This window comes from Sinohyriopsis cumingii, chromosome 1 (genome assembly GCF_028554795.1).
Source record: "Sinohyriopsis cumingii isolate HCF-2022 chromosome 1, ASM2855479v2, whole genome shotgun sequence".
NCBI classification, from domain to species: domain Eukaryota; kingdom Metazoa; phylum Mollusca; class Bivalvia; order Unionida; family Unionidae; genus Sinohyriopsis; species Sinohyriopsis cumingii.
Window position 1 is genome coordinate 78546699 of NC_142961.1, and position 24164 is coordinate 78570862.

General features: G+C 36.0%; 1 protein-coding gene across 2 annotated transcripts in view; it reads left to right on the forward strand.

The window, feature by feature from the left end:
* The first annotated feature begins 4443 nt into the window (after window positions 1-4443).
* The window catches only part of LOC149807179 (neurocalcin homolog), a 144598-nt gene continuing 124877 nt past the window's right edge, over window positions 4444-24164 (forward strand). For both annotated transcript variants that reach the window (XM_089963184.1, XM_089963175.1), the window contains exon 1: window positions 4444-4529. The gene's annotated coding sequence lies outside the window, so the exon portion shown is untranslated. The remainder of the gene's footprint in view (window positions 4530-24164) is intronic.

Below are 24164 nucleotides of genomic sequence, written 5' to 3' on the forward strand. Positions count from 1 at the left end.
ACATTCAGTGTCTATTCAGTTTGGTTCTTCACCCTGTTATGAATATACCGTTTTCTTTATGCCCAATCTAGATTTAATACGCTCACTTGCCTGCTACATAACGTCACTTCGACAAACATTAGCATATATTTTGTTTCAAAATATCCACTGTCAGTGCTGTATAGATCAAGTTTAGTTCTTCACTTTATTAGAGAAATACTATTTTCGTGTTTGTAGCCCTAGATTCGATATGCACAGTGAAATGTTGTTTATTGTAATATGACGTTTGTGAAAAGAGAGTGAAACATTACTAAATTATCAAATAGTATCAGAGTTTATCGTAAGATATATGTTTAATGTACATTAAGGTTGTTTCACCATACATTATTCTGTTACTTGACTCATTTATTGAGAGAGTAAGAGGTGAAAAGATAGGGTGGCAGTACTACCCTGTCAAACAAGGTAAGAATTTGGCATGATATGCAGTTTCCGTGAGGATCTAGAGAACAAGTTTCTTTAAACAGCAAATATAATGCGAAAACCTTATTTCACCTCGAATTCTGTCATTCATTGTCAATATATCAAGGTCTGCATAGTGTCATTTTTTCAGCATATCGTCGCAAGATGTTAATCCAATGGACTAATGATAAATTTCCATTTCCATCATGCCATCTCATAATATTAATCCTATGGCCGTTTTTCACATTACGTTTCCCTTTGTAGCTAGAGCACCCCTCCCTGTTCTGCCTATGGACGTTTTTCACATACCATTCGCCTTGAGTTCAGAGAGTCATACTAATATTAATCATATAGATTAGTGTTCATCTCCTCTTGTCAGCATACAGTCTTGCTAAACTTAATTTAAAAAAAAACTTGAGTTACATTCCTCTTGTCGTATATCGTCTCAGTGCTAATTGAATGGACTAAAGTTAAATTTCCACATCCCCATACTGATTCGCAGTGTTAATGCGCTGGGGAATTGTTCAATTCCCCGTTTCGGCATAAGTTCATAATTTCAAGACTGCGGGGTAATGTTATATTATCATTGCATCCAGAGTGTCTTTTCTTTTTTTAACGCCAGTATATCTCCCATTACTAATCATACACGTGAATTGATATGTAATTTTTTAGGAATTTTTTGAAAGTGCAATTTTTGGAATTGTAATTTAAATTCATATAATTCTAACAGTGATCATCTTTGTTAAAAATTATATGAATTTAAATTGCAATTCCAAAAATTGTACTTTCTAAAAATTCCTTTAAAAAATTACGTTGTAACATAAATATTTTACAACTCGTAGGTTTATGATTTGCTATATGCTATGATAGATACATATTTGACCCACCACATGTCACTCTAAATGCCTAGATTTACCAAGGAAAGAACGTTCCACTATGTGGATAGAAACCTTCTTAGGTCTTGATGCAAAAACGTGCACTCGAGAAAGGGATATAAGTAATCTGAACGTTACGTACCTCCTTAGGAGTTATTTATCTTGGAACATGTATTCGTTAGCATCACGATGGTTTTAAATATTGCAGTTTTGATCTTTCTGTCTCTTAAAATGTTTTTCTTTGCCCGTATGGAAAGCGTGTAGAAAAGGTTTTGGAAAAAAGAAATCCATAAATAAAATCTTCTAGAGACATTAAAAGCTTCTAGTATTTCCTTTAGTTTAAAAGGAAATTTAATACACATTCTTGCGACGACGTTCTGGAGACGTTTTAAACAAACTTCTAGTATTGCCTTGTTTGTTAAACACGTGTCCCCACGTTTCCCCATTTGGACCTTCACCATAAAGTGGGTAGGTCCCTTAGGGTAAACGAATGTCCAAAGGGCAAATATCAGTTGGGTATACGTGTTTGTCTTTTCATACCAAGTAAGTATGCATATAAGCAATGTGTGTGGATCTCGATAATTTTCAAGCTATGACCCAGAGTCTACGTCCCTTGGGGAATAAAGCTGGACCCCGGGTTCAATGTCAGTTGCATGTATTAATTTGTCTTTTATGACCAGTAAGTGTGTATAATAATTAAAGGAGAGGAGTCCCAATTGCCTCTATGTTATGGTCCAGCGGCTAAGTCCCTTGGGATATCCATGGACCATAGAGTTGATGGCAGTTGTATTTAAAATTCTGTCTCTACGCGACCAGTACGTTTATCGTTTTTCAGGTCAAAGGTTATTGTGAGTGAAAGAAAATATTATTAGCTAACTGTACCTCTTCACTAGTCAGCACGAACATGTTGGGGGTGTCTCCTCCAAGGAGTGAAAATCATATGAATCGGAAATATGAGAATCAACAGAGAATGTTGGTTACGTATTAGCATAATTGTTTTCTTATTCAAGCGCGCATCGTTCTGTATAGTAATAGCCACAAAAGAATAAACATCCATATCACAAATACAATATGAATGCAAAACCTTGCAAGTTAACACCTGTTTCGTCACATCACCATGGTAACTTGACTTCATTCTGACTTAATGACAAGGCGGAACGGGTGTAAATAATTACGGGAAACAGTTTGTTACTTGAAGTGATAATAAATAATTATTTTGCGAGATTTTTTGCATAGCATCAATTTTATGTAAACAGGTTGGTCATCAGTAATTTATACAAAAAATCCTAACATTATTGGAGTTTCTTTTTAAGATCCAGTTTGTGAAAACAAAATTGCTAGAAAATGCTATTTCCAACAATGGTAAAGTTACAAAACTATCATAGGCATATACATATAGACAAATTTTATTTATTGTCGAATTTACAGAAAAGCATATAGAACACTAACACATATGTACTAGGAGAGTGAACAATTTACCGAACACTAACACACCAGTGCAAGAACAGTGAGCATATAGAAACACTAGCGCCCCATCACTAGAACAGTAAACATATAGAACACTAGCACCCCATTATTAGAACAGTGCACATATGGAACACTAGCACCCCATCACTAGGACAGTGAACATACAGAAAACTAGCCCCCCATCACTAGGACAGTGAACATATGGAACACTAGCACCCCATTATTAGGACAGTGAACATACAGAACACTAGCACCTCTGTACTAGGAGAGTGAACAATTTACCGAACATTAACACACTAGTACAGGAACAGTGAGCATATAGAAACACTAGCGCCCCATCACTAGGACAGTGAACATATGGAACACTAGCACCCCATCACTAGGACAGTAAACATATAGAATAATATCCCCCCCCCCATTACTAGGACAGTGAACATACATAAAACTAGCCCCCCATCACTAGGACAGTGAACACATGGAACACTAGCACCCCATTATTAGGACAGTGAACATACAGAACACTAGCACCTCTGTACTAGGAGAGTGAACAATTTACCGAACATTAACACACCAGTACAAGAACAGTGAGCATACAGAAACACTAGAGCCGTATCACTAGGACAGTAAACATATGGAACATTAGCACCCCATTATTAGGACAGTGAACATACAGAAAACTAGCACCCCATCACTAGGGCAGTGAACATATAGAATAGCTCCCCCCCACCATTACTAGGACAGTGAACATGTGGAACACTAGCACCCCATCACTAGGAGAGTGAGCAATTTCTACCGACTTGTGAGAATCAACATTAAGTTTTGCATGTTGTATAGAGTAAACATCTCCGCTAATGAAACAGAGTTGATCACACCCATTCATGTGTTGACTAAAATGAGATGATAAGAACTGGGGATAGGCTACGATATCAGACGTTCGTTGCTAATACAGGCTGCTAAAAATACCTATTCGCATTTGTACGGTCTGGACATTATATATATATATATATATATATATATATATATATATATATATATATATATATATATATATATATATATATATATATATATATATATATATTAAGAGGTAAAACTGTACACCTACAAGTCGGTCATCTTGCATGTAAAAATTAAGCGAGGAAATAATTTATTTTAATTAATATTACTGTGTGACGTCAACACTGTTACACCCTTGCAAATGTTGTTCGGCACAACCAACATAATACAACACTGCTGAGCAATACCAGACGTTATCTTGTGATGTCACTTTTCCTTTAGAAACCTAAATACTTCCGAACGTATTTTCATGGGCTCGTAAATATGAGTTCGCTTTCAAAACAAGACGATGTTTTATCGAAATCTTACATGTGTTTGAACAAGATGGTACTGTCCGTTTAATTTTTTCAGATATAAATACTAAGATAATTAAAACTGGATGTGAACAGGAAGTTTAAACTTTATTTTGTCTGTTTCGTTTAAGCGTATACTACTACTACTACTAATAATAATAATAACTAAAATTCGACAACGATAAACTGAATTGCCATTGATAATTCTTTACGCATGGGAATAGGGTCACATGATCTCACAAGGATTATTGATTTTCATTGGTTCTTACATTTGGATCCAACCAACGGAATTTCAGCTAGCATAACTGCTTTGATAAGTCCATCAGGATATTGCTTTCTCTTGTTATTATCCGTGCACTGTTTCTTGCAGCCAGCGCAGCTTTTTTTCAGCGAATACTAGGTAAGTTATTCCAAATGTTACGTTCTCGCCTCTTAGCTAAATGTAAAATACCCCGGATCTTGGGACCAGCGATTGGGTAGTTTGTGAAACACGGCAAGCATCAAGGTGTATTTACATGTCAAGAGGGAATTTTAGTGATAAGTATTGCTTGGTAGACTCGTTTTCAATTAAGTTTATTTTTACCCGGTAGCCTAATTGATGTAAATTTAAAAACGTCACGAATTCTCTTTGATGGCGATTGACGCTATATATCGTGGTTTTTATTTCTTTCTTGTATTAAATTTGAAAAGACAATAGTCTGCTAAATTTCATCACGATCTGTTATTTGTTTGATCCCGCCTTGGCGGTAGTTCAACATAGCTATCACTTTAGTGTCCTTTAGATTACCTGCCCCTTTCCATCTATTCTTCGGTTTACATCAGTGTTATGTTTTAAACTATATACCGCACAGTGGCGGGGATATATTTAGTAATCCTCGTGTCTGTATGTCTCTTTCCTTCCTTCCATCAGGCAAACGGGCTTGTTGCTTTCATTTACCTATAAATCATACATGTGCTATACACAAGGGAGGACCCTTCTCACACGACCAATTTATGAAAATAATTTTTTAAAATCAATATCTAGCTCAGACATTTGACTTTTTGTACTGACACAAGGTTTGACTTAAATCACACCTGTAAGGTATGCCACTTTCACATGATACTGGTTAACATTGTCATCATTGTGCCTTCTTAATATGCAAGTGAACGAACCAAATGGAATACTGCCTTCACATTGGTTGACTGAAAATGTCATATTACACCTGATTTTTAGTTGACTGAATTTAAGGCAATGTTGATTCTTAAATAGGTCCCGTGTAGTACTTCATGCATGATTTATAGGTAAATTGTAAGCAACGAATGATACCAGCCCCTGTGATCCAGCGCATAATCTTGTTAGAGCAACATGCAACATTCCCAACTAGTCCAGCAGTTTTTGATGGATTACCATAAACCTTTGTAAATATTATCATTATTTATAGTAGTCTGAAAAATTGGACCCCAAATCTGTGTTGATACTGATGACTGATGGATGATTTTGCCATTTAAAGAGACCATCAAGTTTTCTTCGTTTTTTTTTCTTTCTTCCTGACACGACTGGTGGTTGAGAACAGCTCTCTTAGAAATGATTTGTGATGGAGTGTTGATGAGGCAGATTATTGTGCCATTTGCTACTAATTAATAAATTTATTTCAACTGACCTTTTTATGTGGACAGCACTTAAAGGACTCACAGTACTAATTCAGTTGCCATAGTAAACCTATGCAAACACCATGGTATTAAAAATTCAATTGCTTAAAATGTCTTAGTACTCATGATCAAACCTATATTTATCAGTATAGATGAAACCTGGATGTCAGCTTTTGTGTAGAAGAAAGGATATGAGCCATGGCATTTTCTGGACCTGCATGTGTTTGAAACATATGCTTTCAATTCTGCACCAAAGAGTCAGATGCTAATTTTAGTAAAGAATGTTCCAAACTCAAGACTGTTAAAGGACTGAAATTCCATCAATAAAACAATGTCTTTATTTTTTTCATTTACAACTAGGATAAGCTCTCAAAAGATTCTTTTTTCTGAAACATAACTTACATTATTTACCAATCATGGTCAGCCAAACCCATATATACTCTATTTTATGTTCACCCATTTCCAGGCTGGTGCCCATACTTCCCATACCATCTGTACTGTGTGTCCTATAATCCCTCTTCTTTTGAGCCTTGGCTTTAAATCTGTCAGAACACTGACTTTTTTATTATTAACTCCTGTCAGAACAGAACACCTTTGTATCCATCTGCTACTGACCTCAAAAGCAATATCACCCCAAGGCAAGAGCAACGCGTCATAACCATGACACACAGTAAGTTTTCAGTCATATAGGTTTTGCTATCAGTTAAGATGTTTAGTCAAATCCAGTATTTTAACTTGTAGTTAAAGGTACATGAAGCCTGTTAATCTTTGGAGACTTAACCAGATCTTGTTGAATTTGTTAACTGCAAGTTGTCTTTTTATTTTTTTTAATTCTTTATCATTTGTCAGAAAACTCTCTTTTTTTAACTGACCATAGGCTGCCAAGGCATGATCAGTCTCTTCCAAAGCAAGAAGAAACACAGCTGGTAGAACATGTTTTATTGTAGTAAAACTTTCAGGCTTATCAAATGTATTTGACAGTTGATATTAGTACATGGTTTTAAAAATGGTTGCATTCACAGCGATCCATACTGACACATATACAATCATTTATATTGCAATATATTACATTATGATTTCAGCTGGCAGTATTCACCCCTAATGAACTTGTGATGATAAACATTTTAAAAAGTATAAACTATCTTGTCCCAATGTGCATGATTGTGCCTCATAAAGTACACTAGTTCCAAGCTCCATGATGTCAGTATTACTCATGATACACCAAAGTGGGTGTTAATACAGAAAAGGGAAAAGATGTAGTTCTTTAGTGATACCAACTAATGTAGACATTGTAGTCATATTAAAAAATAAAGTGGGAAAAGAGAACAATTTTTGAGACCATTTTTGTTTTAGCTCAGAAATGTCCGGTTTCGGGACTGGAGTTTGTGTCTGGATTGTAGACTTTTTGTCATTGAATTTAAAAAAGACAGGCCCAGACTGCACATGGAGAGATCAATCATTGCTAAAAGTAGGGTAAAATTTGAGATTTTGAGCAAAAAGGGGGTAAGGACATAAAAATCATGGATCCAGTAAAACACAAAACAACAACCCACACACAGACCATGTCCAATTTTCACGTATTTGTACACATGTGGGTGAAATAGCCATTGAAAACAATGTATTTATACATTTAAGCATCTGGCAAAATGAAAATCTCTTGGAAAAAGATCTATTTGGAAGCAACCAAGAAAACGTTTCCATCCCCCATTTAAGGAGAGAAAAAAGGATCTCATGGGGAAAATGGGTTAATTTACATGACATCACAAAATTCAAATAATCCTTATTTCATATTTTGTGTATTATCATTACCCAGAAATTACAACCATTAGCCAGTCCTTGGTGATTTCTAAAAAAGTATTTTTTATAAAGCAAATCCCTCATAGATATCATTGAGGGTCATGCATGTTACATTTATGCTTTGAGGTATTACCCAAGTTCTGATCTCTGTGACATCACCATGATTCATAATATGCCATAGTGTGTGGTATTGTAGCAAAGGCTGAAGTTGTACTTTTAAGGGGTATACCAAATAATATAGACTTTTTAATTGTATTGAAAAAATACAGTTGGGAAAAATATTGTAAAGACCAACCACTCCAGTCTGCCTCGGATGCAGGTCATGGGATTGAACCCTGGCAGAGTCATACCAAAGATATAAAAATGGTACTAACAGCTGCCTTACTTGGTGCTCAGCATTAAGAGGATAGTGGTTGACCTTGTGTCACGATAATGTGACTGGGTGGGACATCATACTACATGTAATTGGAATAAAAAAGAGGGGCAAGGACATGAAAATTGTGGGTCCATTTAAAAAAAATCAACAAAAGTGCAATTTCACCCTTCTGCACATGTGTAGGTGATATAACGAATTGACAGCAACATCTTTTATACAACCAAGCAGTCAGAAGTAAACAAAAGCATACATTTTCTACCTCATTTTCAGGCAAAAATGAGAAGGCTCTCCAGGGGAAAATGAGCTAACATAGAAGTAAATGGAGATTTTCTAAATTTGGCAATCATTTGGTGCATGGATGCACATTACTTAGCTAGGCTTCATCTTGACATGTCTTGAATTTTAAATCAGAATTAAATAGTGGAAATTAAGGAATAAACATTTGATCTGGGGGTTAATTGAAAGACAATATATGCTTAGAAGTAAATACTTTTTACCACACTTGCTGTAAACTACCGCTGATTGTCTGCACACAACAGATTATCAATACCATTCATGCAAACATCCCAATCACAGCAGCCAACCAGCAAATGAGGACTTGTGTGGCTGTTGAACTTCCAGCATACACATTAGCAGATAGCTATGGGCAGATTACATAGGTAGCGAAATTTCCAACTACTACGAAACTATGACTTACTATAGTTAATCTGCCAGTCCTACAATGCTGCTAATCAAAGAATAGCGGTCGCATGCTGAAGCAGCTGAACGCTGACATACAAATATTATGCAGCATTGATATTGGCATGCCAGCACCAGCAATGTTACCCCTGGATACCCCAGCTGCTTCAGCGTGCGACTCGCAGCCTGGTGCTTGCATCCAGCCAGCCACATGGACAACTTAGTAGTAACTTACTTGATTTAAAACATTGTTTCAAGAGCACGAAACAATTGGATTATTAGTATTGACTAGCGATTGTCCACTATTAAATATACTACCAAGCCTATGCATAATGTCGAACTCGAAACACTCAAGTTTAGTTTGGAATTACTTTAAAGTAAATTCAGTTGACGAGTCCAAAGCAAATTTGTACTCTTTGCAAAGCATGCATTTCCAGAGGTGGAAAGGATTCTAAAAACTATATAACATCAAATCTTGTCCAGCACATCGTCGAACATGGTCTGTTTCTGGCAGATAAAAAAGAAAAGGATGCTGTGAAGTTAACCTCAGCAGCTGCAGAAATCCTCGTACTCTGACTAGCTATTTGCATGGCTACCCAAGAGCTATTCGTTGGCACAAAGCTATTGCAGAGTTCATGACAGTAGATGTGCAATCATTTTCCGCTGTTGGAGACATTGGATTTCGACGTCTGATGGCCAAGGCAGAACCGCGCTATAAAATTCCAAGTTGGAAGTACTTTTCCACATCTTTGATACCTGACATGCATAAAGCGATACAAAGCAAGGTGCGTGATTTAGTTTCTGCCCAATCTGACCTTAGTTTGGCATCTGATGCATGGTCAGATCCATCCATCGGCGTAGCCTTGAGTCTTATAGAACACTGGCTGATGCAAGACTTTCAGCGGAAACAGGTGACTTTAGCACCAACGCCTCGAGATAAATCACACACAGGAGAATATTTGGCGAGAAACTGGACAAATTATGTGAGGATTACACCATTTCCAAAACTCATATCCATGTTTTTCTCTGTGATGGAGGTGCAAACGTTAAAGCAATGTGTCTGGCTGAAATCGACAGCATCAGCTATGTTTCACACACACACCGCAGCTCGTTGTTAGTGGTGGCATTGTCACAACAAGCTGTCAAAGATGTTCTGGTGATCTCACGATCAGCTAGTTCCGGCACTCCATCCTGGCACAACAGCAGCTCGAAGAGCAGCAGGAAAATTTGGTGCTGCACATAAGAAACTAATCCAGGATGTCCAGACTCGCTGGAATTCTACATACAATATGTTGGTTTCATTAAATGAACAAAAACAAGTCTTGTGGGCTTACGCTACTCTCTATGATATGTCTAGCATAACAGCCCAACAATGGGTCTTGATTAACAATACTGTGGACACGTTAGGCCCATTCACAATCATTACCAAGGAAGTAAGTGATAGCCAAACATCAGTATCCGTCATTCTTCCTATTATGAAAATGCTCCGAATGTTGTTGGCTTGAGAGTATGAAGCAAGTCAGAGTATTCAGACAATGATGTCACTGAACACACACTTTGCTAACATTGCCAGCAACAAGAAGCTTGTCTTTGCCACCATCTCGGATCCATGATTCAAACATCACCTATTCAGCGAAGAATTACTTGTGACCAGATCCAAAGAGTGGCTTGCATCAGAATGCTGACAAGCAGGAAGAACCCCAGACCAGAAAAAGAAAAATTGCAACTGAAACAAACACCATTGGACCATCTCTGGGATTTGTTTTTTGTGTCCTGTGATGAACCTGTCCATACCATCAATGAAACAAACCACGTGGATGATGTCGTTGACGTGATGCTTGAATTGTATCTGGCCAGCCCTCAGTTGCCACCAGAAGAAGACATATGTGGCTGGTGAAACACTCACAGTTTTCAGTTCCCCTACTTGGCTAAATCAGCTAGACACTATTTGTCTGCACCAGCTTAAAGCATTCCGAGCGAGCAGCTGTTAAGTGGCACAGGCTAGATTTTTTCGGATTGCACTGGATTCTTACTTGGCGAGAAGGGAGAAATGTAACTCTTGCTTAATCACAACATACCTCAACTAGGCTTTCAGTATTAGCTGCAGCCAGCGTACAGTGACATTTAACTTTAGTCTTAAAGCATGCATATTATTAATTTTAATTATTGGGGTATCATTATTTATTTTAAAAAATTTCATTTATGGAAATCTAGTAATGGCGACCTGCATCATTGAACATAAGTTCAAAGACTAGCTTAATACATTTCATTCATTTATATCCTGAATTGGCAAAACATAAGTTTTATCAGTCTTAGTTTTAAAGTTTTTCAAGTTTTATGTTTGTGTGATCATTGTTTTCTATAAATAGCAATGTACTTCTTATTTGGTTTCTGTTTCTTTTTGTATAGAAGTTCAAATTCACTTGCCGCATAAACAACCTTGTTATAACTCACACGTCAAAATACCTGCTTGCATTGCACTAATAGGTTGATGTTTCCGAACCCGTCATTGTTATAAAACAAATAATAATGAAATAATCAGTCTCATAATCGGTATCAGCAATTTTAATAATTGGCTATATGCGGTATCGGCATAATCAGCAAAAAAGTGACATCGGTACAGCTTTAACCTGTACACAAAAACTGGTGATTGGTTAGTCAGTCATCTGGTCATGGAACCTGTTTGATCACCCTAATTATCACCTGAATTATATGGGTGACAAAGGAGTCATGCACATTAATTCTTATTCTGACTAAAGTGGATTAATTTGTGTGATGTAAAGGATCTAAATATTTATGACTATGAGTGTTATTGCTGTATCTTTGTTTTTCTGTTTTCCAGTAAATTGAACTGTTTTGACATTTATGTATGATAAAGGTGTAAACATCTTCAACATAGGAGTTTTACAAGTTCTTGTCCCAGTTTTACTTGTTGCTTATTTTCTGTTTATGAACTCCTTTTTATGTATTTGGCTTTCATAACTACCGTATTTCATGTAATTTTTCATACACGAAAAAAAACATTATTAATTTCAGTGTAACGAAAAATTATGTAAAATAAATAATTATCATTTGCAGTTCTGACCGTGTACAAAAACTAAAGGGATCTTACCTGAACAATTTCTGTGGGACACAAGCTACTCGACAACCTAACGGTACAAACGTACAAAGTAAATGTATATTTTCTGTCTCATTTTGCTCTCAAATCAAGAATCTATTTACAATAAAAATAAAAGTACTCAAAAAGATTTTTGTTGTTATTAGAATTTGTTATAAGGACAAGCGATCATACACGTTACTTGTTATTCGAACTCGCCAATAAAGATAATAGAGGGGTATATCATTGAATAGATTTGCAATAAAATGTTAATTATATCCAAGTGAAAACAGAACAACAAACGCTTAAAAGATGGTATATGTATATATCCGAATAGATTTAATGGAGTCAGTGACTTTCAAATTTAGGATAGAAAATGACAGAGTTTTTATATTTTACATTTGTATCACTATAATGAAACAATAAGACTAGTTGACCAAGGGTCTGTGGTCTTCACTTTAGCATGTGCTGAGATGCAATTTTTGTTGGATAAGAAAACATCAAGGGGCTTCCAGACTCATTTTAAAATGCACGTGGTGTTTTGTTACAGTGACGGACTTCATAAGGAGAACTAATTAACAATAATGTTTAAAGGTATGGTCTGTGAAGTCCTTTGTCAGTTTGTTAATAAACACCAGTAGATATTCTAATGACAATAAGAGAGCTTATGCATCAAACATTGTATTGTCTCACCAACAATTAATTATTAATTTTTGTAAAAGTAAATGGCAATACGTTATTAACGATCTTTTTTGAAAACATAAATCTTCTTAGTAGAAATTTTATGTCTGATAATTTAATGGATTTTTTGAAAAATACAAAGTGATATGTATGAAAAATTATGATCCATTTAAATAATTATGATTTTGATAACTGAATTATGTTCAGAAAATTAAAGGGTATGAAAAATGCATGAAATACGGTATAATCAGAGCACATATAATGGTATTCCATATTCTGAATCAAAGTGATTTGGCTTCATTATGTACTTGGGGAAATCATCGCTGTGTTTCGTGTTTTAGCGATAAGGGTGCTTCCAGCATTTTTTATGGTCACTATGGATTATCTTTAAGATTTTCAGAGGTGGAATAATATGAATAGCTGTATATTATTTCAGTAATACATTATGTCTTTAAACAACCTTTGTTTTATTAGAAAATATCAATAACAGAACTGGGTCACATTCATTAGACAAGTTTCAAGCATGACTTACTGCCAACAGTAGCATGATACACATATCACAGATTTGGAATTGTCAAGTCAATATCATGGATGTGGACACAGGGAGCAAGGAATCAGGTGTCCATTATCGATGATGTATGTCCATTCAGTCTAGTAGAACTAAACAAACTGATGGGAGAAATCTGGACACCAGAATCCTGTCCATATCAGGTGTCAGTTTCATACCTTTACCTGAACAAAATATACATTTCTTATGGTATTTTGTAGTGGCGTAGGTAAGTATATTCACAAATATGCACCATGTAGACAAAAATACTATGTTCTAGATTTCTTGAATATGCCACCCACCCTTTCCACATGGTAGAGCCAACATCACATTGCCTAGCTACAGTTTACATCCCTGCTGATAACCTCTCTGGTGACCTAGTGGATAGAGTGTCTGCCTTGAATGTGGGAGGCTGCAGGTTTGAACCCTGGTCAAGATATACCAAAGACTTATAAAAATGGTACTAGGAGGTGCCTTGCTTGGAACTCATCATTAAGTGGCCAGTGTTAGGACTGGTCGGCCTGGTGTCAGAAGAATGTGACTGAGTGGGACATCATGCTACATGTCTGCGGCATGGTGCCCCAGTGCTAGATAGCACTATAAACTGTCACACGGCAGACATCGTAGTGATATGACTGAAAAATTTGTATAGCTACATTCAAAATCCAAATCACACACTAACAGATATTATATCAAATTGCTCAAATGGTGTTAAATCAATGGGAAACAAAACTAAGTTTAAAATTACTTGAACAAATGATGTGCTCTAGAATTAAAAGCAATAATAATTCAAGGATATATGCCTAAAAGGTTACATATACACAGGACAAAAAAAGGTTAGGGACACTTAGTAATTGCTGATAATGCAATATTGATTAATTTATCCTGGAAATGCATTTATCATCATCATCTTTTGAAATCAAACTGAAATGCCTACCATTATGAAAACTCATTTGTAAAATGAATTCTATTGTATTTAATTTGTACTGTAGTATGTATAAGCTGAACTCATCACGTCTATTGATAACGCCTTGTGCATCGCCTGAAATTCTCTAAGCTGCGTATTTAAAAAAGCTATTAAATCCATCTCTTATTGTACCTGCATCAGTCTCTCTTTTAATGGCTTTAACAGGTATCCCTAGATGAACTCATCTATTCAGAACTGGATGTGTAAGAGGTTTTAGCTGCAATGGTTGTAAATCTAAATTATTTCCCCATTTACTGTGTACCTCTGCTATTAGTTCTGGGTTCACAGCAAATATTGTTGTGGTTCATGTGATTACTGCAGCAGTACTGTCTCATCTGACTCAATTTCTTATGCTTTTAGTTCATTTATGCTGCAGTTGGACCATGGAACCAAACCATAAATTATAAGAAAAGCAAGTTAATAACCCAATTAATTATATGCATTCTTTCTAAAATATAATACAAAATACACCGCTAAGCAGCAATTTACTAATTTACTTCTGAGCAAAGAGCCCTATCAAAATTGTTATTTCTAAATTTTGTTGAAGGACGAATTCAGCAATAAAGATAATTGCAACACATTTTAATAATGCATGCTTTCTAATAGTCAGTATCATTTTCTGATGTACAAATGAAGTTGTAAATTAGGATGCACAATCTCTCTCTCTCAATTTTCTATATAATGAACTCATTTTATCACCAAGATAAGGAAGATACATTTTGATGAAGAAGAAAATGAAAGCTTTTAGTGCAGTATAGCTTTCATTAAACTTGTCACAGCCTTGTGTGGCTGCAACAGACTTCTCTATTTTATGCACTACATCTAAAAAATTAAGTCTTTGGTATGATTCTACTGGGGATAGAACTCATGACCTCCCACATCTGAGGCGGATGCTCAAACCACTAGGCCACCAGAACAGTCTATAATTTCTGTAATTTCATACTGTTGGTTTCAGTGCAAAAAATAAAGACATATTTAGTAAATGTTTTTTGGGCAACAAAATGTTTTATTTGTTTTTATGATACCTTGTGGAAAAGTGAATTCCAGCGATTTATTTATTTATTAAAACAATATTTACTTTAGCTTCAAGAACAGTTTTGCAGTATGTTTATTGTGGACTGAAAGAATGCGCAGTACTATACGAAATGAAGTCATATTTGCATGAACTTAAATTTTTTATACAAGTGTAAATCTTACCTAAAACATTTGAATGGTCATGTTTTTAAATTTTGCCATTAAATTTGATAATATTAAACCCAACAAATGACAAAACCAGCAATGTAGGTGTATATATATATATATATATATATATATATATATATATATATATATATATATATATATATATATATATATATCTGTTGGCAAAAGAATACAGAAGCACGTACTCAGCAGTGTTGGCATAAACCCCATCGGACAATGTTAAAATAAGTATATCTTGCTCCTAATGTTTTGGGAAAATGTGTTGTACAGGTATGTACAAGTATATTTGGTGTGGAAGTGCTATAGTCTTGTGTAGAGGTTGCATCTTGCATAACTGTATATATATTGCATAGTGTGGAAACATTAAGCAAATAATTTTAAAGTGACTGTGAAGAAGTACCATACATTGTTCTTTGTTTTAATAATTGAAGAAACAGTCCAGGATACATATTGCATCGTCTTCTTATATCAAGCCACTGATGATGTACAGTTTGTGCAAGTTTTCATTTAACCATGCACTGGATTGGTGGTGGAGAGGATTAAGAAAAGTCTCTCCACCATCTCCCAGCATATTCTGAGAGAATTGCCATGGTTTCTTGTGGAGAAAAGCTGAGCGTGCCATGCTTTCTTGCAGTCACATACAATCACCACCATGGAGTCAACATCATAATTCATATAGATAAAGTGGGCATGATTGACTGTTTATGACCCCTGCAAGCGTGCACTTAAAGAGTTTCATTAAGAGATGGAGCATGGTAGCTCTGTGTTATGTATATTGTTGCTCTTGTAAATTACCGGATAACGAATATTTTTTATTATCTTCATCAAAATCAAATTTTATACAACACCAATATTATCAATTAAATATAAAATTTTCAAAATACACACTGAAAAATCATTGTGCATTTTATAAATTATGATCAGCTGGAACCCAGCCAATTCCAGACACAGATATGGAGGGTGGAGGAAACATACCACCATTGACTCTTGAGAATTTTCAGGACTCTTTGCTTGAAAAACCCCAAGGGTCTCACTGCAAGATGATTAGCTCTTCAGGTCGGAAGATGACTTTCGGGTCCCAGGGAATTATGGGACCAGCCTTTTTGGAGATAGGTAATGCACCTCCAGAAGGATGGATTGAACATTTGAGGAGTAGATTGCATCTCCCCTCCCACCAAATAATTAAGAAGCCAAACACATTGCATATTCAATGTGTCGTGCCCTCCCATAAGGAAGAAGAAACAATGCATGTGTCACATCCTGGGAAGTGTGTCACACACTCCTGCAAGGGAGAAGAAGCATGACATCCAACACTTCCAGGATAGCTGATTATTCACTGGTCATCACTCAGATGGATCATGTTATGGGGTTAGTGACAGCGTTCCCCCCTCTCTCTACCCTACTGTCACATCCTGTGCAAAAAAATGAGTGTCTGCCCACCTGGTTCAGACTAAGGAAGGTGATTAGCTCTGTATCCCTGTTGTCTATGAATCATTACTAGATATGTGGTCCACCACCTCAGTGGAATTGGCCCTGTATACCTCAGTAGTCACCTACATGGACTACTGACCCAACACCCAGAATAAAGTTGATGATACCACGATCACCTCATCAAGTGTCATCAGCTAGGAAGACTGGAGGCATAGCATCATCTGTCTTGTCTTCCCACTGGAACTTCTAGTACACACAGATCCCCAGCTCACAACAATGAGCATCAGGCAGAGGCACAGAGTGCTTCTGTGTCAACATCATCATCATCATCATTGTCTAGAAAGATCAGCTGTTAGTCTTATGCTGACATCTTCTGGGCTACATCATTCACTATGCTGAATGCCTTATTCAGTGGATCCAGTGTTTGCTGGAAACTATGGCCAAAACCTCCCATTGTGCACTTTCTGTTTCAATGCCTTATTGGCTAAACTTCTGCACATTTGCCATCATGTTATGTTGCACTCTTTGAACGGTTACTTAACCAAAGTAAAGTCTTTATAAGGTCTGCTCCTTTGTATGCCAGGACCCTCTTCGGAGGACTTGTTCCTTCTGTGGCTTCATAAGATCTGAAGGGCCATCAGCACCGATCTTTACATCTGTTCGCAGCCAACTGCAGTTGTCCAGGAAGTGTGGTAATGGGATTTACCCCCCAGGGACCATCCATAAAGTTCTTTAAACAGATGCAGCCTTAGAGCAGTCCTCAACCTTAATTTATACCTCCTCCACCTCCTCAACAGTCAGATTCAAGGGATAATTCAGCTTCTACCATCTCGCAGTAGATTGTCTCTACCATCAAAAGAGCTTATCAGTCCCTTACTGATAGAGACCTTTTATTAATGAAACAAAAAGAGTGTATTTTAATCATTCTTCATTGGAGATCATGAAGGCAGCATTTTGGTGTTTGCATTCTGCCTTTTCCTCCTTCTGTCTTCACTCTTTATCAGAACAGAGTGTGGACATATGGCCCAGAAAGGCACCAACATTCAGATATAAAAAATGACTGTTTTGCAAAAGAGCACGAGTCAACCATTTCTTATGACTATCTCCACTCTGTGTAATGATGTCTTCACATGAAACAGACAAGGTTTTTCAGTAAGGAGAACTCTACACTGTAGGGATAGTATTACATAATTAAAATTAGTCCCCCCCCCCACACACACACCTGAAGACTACATTTCACAGCTGATATATAAAAAGATCATGATCAAATTGGTAAAACATGTTTCTCTTAACAGTCATGCCTGTGAAGCAGATGCTTTGACATTAAAAGTTTCATTGTTGGTGAAGATGGCCTTAGCTTCATGCATATTAATATATTTACTCATATATTGACACATATTTTTAAAAGAATAATGAACTATAGGCTAGATTCATAAGACAGGGAGAGAGAGGGTAGGTTGTGAGTGGTTGCTGAAAAATATGCTGCAGAACATTGATTTACATCTAAAAGTAAATGTCATTATTTTAAATTAACCATGACTGGGAAAAGCTGTAAAATTAAAATGTGTGAATAACATCAGAAAGAGCAAATAGAAAATGAAAGGATAAAAGGGGAAGGGTTTTAAAGGTCAACATCACGTAAGTAGATTATAAAACTAGATTGCATTATCATCTTAAAGTTAACTGAAAATACCATTTATCAGATCCTCAGACATTTTGGTTTTTTTAGAGATATACACCTGTATACAGAATTGCCAAAGACAGATGACAACATGGCTATTTATTTTCACTACAGCTTGATAAAAAGGTACTAAAACAACCTGCATTTTAGACTGGAATTTTGTTTTCTTCATGTTTGCAAAATCAGAAAGTTTACATCATTTAACATACCATTGGTTTGATTTGATATTGTATAGCACGACCCTTTATTTCATGGCATGGTTGGATCTGTGTTTTTCCCCCAATTGAAATCGCTGAGTTTCATGTTCCAACACAGTTACAGATGGCTTGTCCCAGAAAATGGCACTTCACACATTTTTTTGCATCAGAAAAATGAACAAATTCAGATTTTAATATCAATGATGATCGACAGTACTATATCTTTTATAGCTACACAAATGATCTTTCCTATAATAAGTAAACAAAATAAATTGGATTTTTTGCCGCAGCATGAGAGAGAGAGAGATTTTAGATACTGAGATCTAGCAGTCTTGAATGGCATATAATGTAATTGATGCCAAAGCAAGAAAATGCAAATAAGCAAAATATATTAATTGATAATGTGAGTTATTTCCCCCAAAAAAGTCTGAAAATCTTTGATTGCAAATTTACTATCACAGATAGGGAGAGAGGGGTCAAACTTGGAATCTTGACAATCTTCCCACATCATTCTTCATTTCACCAATAAATTTAGTTCAGTTTAATCATGGACAGTTAACAAACTTAAGTTTATTTTGGGGTTATAGTTTTGGTTGTTAAATATAATGCAGTAATTCAGGTGGCAATGTGTGACAAACTATATGGTTGGGGTGGGGTGCTCCCAATATTTTATTTAAGCTATTATAGAAGTCCCACCCGGGCTCTGTTTTGTTGGATGTTAAATTTAGTGAAAGATAGATGTAAAGCTCCAAGCCCCCAGTCAGCAATGCTGACAGTTAAATATTAAAAAAACGGTTGAGATTCAATGAATAACAATTCAATAATCAGATGATTCAAATTTCCAATTACACTTCTTCCGCTCGACCCTTTAATAATTTTATTGCATCACTTGATTAGCAGTTTGAAATTGATTTCCACCTGTCTTTGTATTTCTACTCATCTGTTGTATCCTTTCTCTCTCCAATTTCTCCCAATTCCTTCTCTTCCTCCCTCCAAATTCCTTCTCCTCCTCCTCCTCAACTTTCTCTAGACTCCTTCCTAACTTTCTTCCCCACGACTACACTTCTGTCAACTTCGACTGTCTCAGCCAGTCTCAATTCTTCTCCAACTCTTGAAGACTAGGGACCCAAGTTCTTTGTCCCCTAAAAAGCTTCCTGTGAAAACACAAGGATGGTATAATCTTTTCCTTAGCCCTCTCATCTCACGCTACACACAGCCTAACATCAGATAATGGCTATTAGATTTCTTCGGTCATGCATTTGTTTACATCAAGATACCCATATGTTCTTGTATGGTAAAACAAACATCATAATACAGCATGGTATCAGTTACTTCTTATACATACATAAATAAATTCCGTCACATCAGTAAATATTCCTAATCCTGTTATACTATACAATATCACAATAATCAGATGCATTTCTTTACCTTACAACTCATATAAAGTACACAAATATTCAAATATCCATGCTCTGATATATGCATACGTCTATAGTAATTAATCTTACATACTTTCCAGATTCACAATTCAAACATATGTAAATTCTAACATAATGCATTCATAAATGCACTGGTTTACTACGAAGTAACCTAATAGAAAATTACAAAATTAATTCTGTCCACAAGCTAACAATGTAGATAATTCCGCCTTGCATCTAATAATTCTGTACGTAAGGCTCAAGCCCATTTCTCAAATACGCATGTAAATGAAACACTACAAAGGTAATTCTACATACTAAACTATCCTAGTATTTAAGTGTATATACTACAAATAATTACAATTATGATGCCGTAATATTCTGCAAAATTTGAGCAAATTATTTACTGACCTTTTCGAAGCTTTGTCTTTCCTTAGAATCTGCCTCTAAGTTCTGCCACCAGATTACAGGTGGCTTCTTTCTCAGAGTAAACCCTATTGATCTGCAATCCTTCCAGGAGAATACTAAATTACCCTTACGATTTCAGAAGGTATCATTCAGGTCTGAATTGTAATCACACCCTCTATCTCAATTTTCGGTTGGCTATTGCTGTGGATCGAACCAATCAAACTTAGCGGACAATGTCCCTCTTGCTGTCTGTCAATGTGTGGACAGACAAGAACATGCCCCGTTCACCCCATGGGAATCCTTTTGATCCTTGAATTAACCTTTAAAATATAGGTGTGATAACGGCAAGCCTTTGTTAAGTGAAGTGACTGGTCACCTTTGCTGACTCAATTTTCCAGTCTCTGGCTGGTCATGGTAACTTTGCATAGGAGTTGAACACCAACCCCAAAGCAATCTTTAGAGATCAAACACAAGCCCGTGATAATATTCCCAAGACAGGTAGATTATAGCTTATACATAACTTTAGTTGGGTGCTTAGCAAACATGTCACCATGTGTAATATAAATGACATCTTCCCAAGCAAAAATTAACAATTGTTTAATGCTAATTCTTGTCAGTATTTTATAACAGTGTTAACAAATACTGCTGTTTTTATTTCTGTAGAATATACACTGAAATGAAGTCTCTTTTCTAGACAGGCCATTCGGTTTCCAAAGGTGAAGCGGGAAGAAGTAATAGGGATTCTTTATGAAAAGCTTGAAAACAATTGTCAGTCTCTGGTTTGTGTTTGAGAGAGAGAGAGACTCTTACTCTGCACTTCATTTTACTAGAAAATTTCTTTTTGCTTGATGCTAGCTGGCTCAAAGTTTGTGTATATCTGTATTCAACCACACGAACATTTTTTGCTGTTGTTGACAGTATGTTCTGTCATTACTGCTCAAGAACTATGCATGTGGTTTGCACTTCACGATAAATTCCGTGTTTTCTGTTTTGTTCTTTATTTTAAATAGCATTGGTTGTCATTTAGTATTTAACTGTCTATATCTGATCACTTTCCCTTTCTAGGATAAATGTATGCTTCTCAAGGGACCTAAAAGGAGTGCCATTCATCAGGTGCTTGATATTGTTAAGATTTCTTTGAATAAGGTAAAATCAATCGGAATTCCTAGAGGTGTCTGAGATCTACGTTCCATGTATCATGATATCAACTTCTTGGACTACATTGTTTTAACTGAATCGGGGATGTACTTAAATTCATTTTTGGACAGTCCATGCAAATATAAGTGTATTGTACAGAAGCTGATCAGTCTGCTCTAAATACACATTAAATTACTAGACTCATGTGAAATGATTTTTTTTGGTCGCTTATATAATCAATGTCAGGATGATTTATTCTTTGTATGGTTAAATCTCTCTGAAGCATTGGCAATTGTAATGTCGGCCAGGCCCCTCTTTTGGTGTTCACAGCCTGAAAATAGTTCCATTTGATGTTTCACAGCCTGAAAATAGTTCCATTTGATGTTTTGGACATTTGCTATTATTTAATTATACTGCTGTGACTTTCCTTTCCATTCACATTGAGCTACTTATCATTGTACTTGCTGGGCACATTAGTACACAAGAGTGACATTAATTTTCCAGGAAAATAATTCAGGAAAATTTTACTGTACACCAGTTGTTACAAGAGAAAAGTAATTATTTCTTAGTGTCGGGATATTTAAGTTAGTGATGGCGCACACACACACTAACACACACACACACACACACACTCACACTAACATTGGAATGTTTCACTATAACTAGTTAAATAAATTACATTATAATTTCCTTTACAAATGTAAAACAAAATTTGCTTCAGTTGTTTAAATGCATAAATAAAGATGCAGTGGTACTGTAAGTTGTCCTGTCAGGAATTTCTGATGGCACAACAGAGATATTTTGGTGTGGCATCAGAGCAGAGGTGGTAAGAAGCGATTCTTTCAAATTAAAAAAAAACAAAAGTGAAACAAATGAATCCATTTGTTAAATATTGATAAGTCTACTGTTCTTCCCAATCTTTGATATTGGAGTTTGGCATTGACACATAAAAACATATGCATACAAGTATGTACTGCCTTACTGTGTCTTAAATATTACAATGTCCTAAGCAAAAACTTTGAGTGGATTTCATCAAAGAAGTATTTGTGTCACTTGGGTTTGGATTTTTATTTAAAGTTTATATCTCATGTACTCTTCATGCTAGATATCAGACTAGATGATCATTCTGCATGTATGTCTGTTAGTACCACCGCTATACAAAAAAGAAAGCCACTATGACCTACATTTTGCATTTTACTGGCTTAAGATAAGTCTTTACATTTAGCTCGTGTCCACATAGTACAGGTAAGCTACTGATTTGCCAACAATGGATGGTCCGGCACCTCTTTTAATCCGGACAAAATTACAAGAGGGCACTTGAAATTCTCTACACTGCCAAATTAGTTCACTGCGTGCACACTAGCTTGGATTGTTTAGAATGCAGTTGTTGGTGGTGATACTTGTATTTTGTAAGATTCTTAGCTTATTTTACTTACATTTAACCCTAGCTATGGCTTCTAAGAAAGATGCAAGTGTCAGTGGTGGTGTCAAGCGTAAACACCAGTCAATATCGATACAAAATAAAGTAGAACTGTTTAAAAAAACTGGACTGTGGTGTTTCCGTGCAAAAGCTGTGTGACATATGGTATTAGTTCATCAGCTGTTTATGATATAAAGAAGCATAGGGACAAACTATTTAAATTCTATTCAGACAGTGATTCAAAGAAGCGAATGAACATTGGAAAAACTGTGAAGGATGGTAGGTGTACTGAGCATGACCAATTGATAGAATGGTTTTGACGTTGGAGTGATGGAGTGGAATTGCAGGTCAGGCAGGTAATGGACCAGGCTCAGTCTTTTCATAAAAAACTTAGACTATAGTGAAGGATGGCTTCAAAGATTCAAGAAGCGTCATAGAATTTCCATGCATAAAGTGTGTGGAGAAAGGAGCTGCCGAGTTTCTGTACAAATTTCTGAAGCTTATAGTTGATGAGCACCTCATTCCTGAGCAGGTGTATAACACAGATGAAACTGCATTATATTGGCGATGTGTGACCTTGGTTGGTCTGGCAAAACTGTTAATCCGGCAAGGTTTTGGAACCAAACTAGGTCACTGTGACCCATATTTTTGCAACACTTTTGTTGAATTTTGTGTTTGAACTGTTTGTCCAATATGACACAGATCTTGGCTCCTGTCCATGGCACGTTTATGGAGGGGTTAAGTAAATGAAAATTCACTGCTTTTGTGAACATTTGTGTTAACTCTGGCATTGACCAGAGTCACTAAAGGCAAAATAAACTATTTTAATACTACTCCCTGGACTTTGAAAACATACAGGGTTTGTAGTAGTTTGCTGAGTTACAATGTATAGTCAGTCTGCTATTTAAACATATTTTTAAGTTCAAATTAAAAACACTGGAGTTAATTTTGGTTGTGAGAAATAAACAGTTTGGCATTTAGTCAATGAATGAGTGATTTTCTAGAAGAAAAATAAGCATGAAAACATGGGAATTATTTTAATCCACTCCTGCTGGTATTGAGTAACCAGTCAAGATAAATGGCAAAATATAGTTTTATGGGTTACCATTGCACTTGATAAAATGTTTATAATAATAATAATAATAATAATATAAATGTCCAAAGAAAAGATGTTAGTGCAATGCAGATGACAAAAGTTAAGGTGGCAAACTTGTCAAGGCAAGATAATCTTGTTTTTCTTTTTACCACTACTAGTACATGAGTACTTTAATGTAGCTAGTATTTTTTGTTGTCTTTCTACCCACCTGTCCCCCCCCCCCCCCATCCCCGAGGATTAGGGTCTACAGCAACACCTGCCCTGGACCTGGG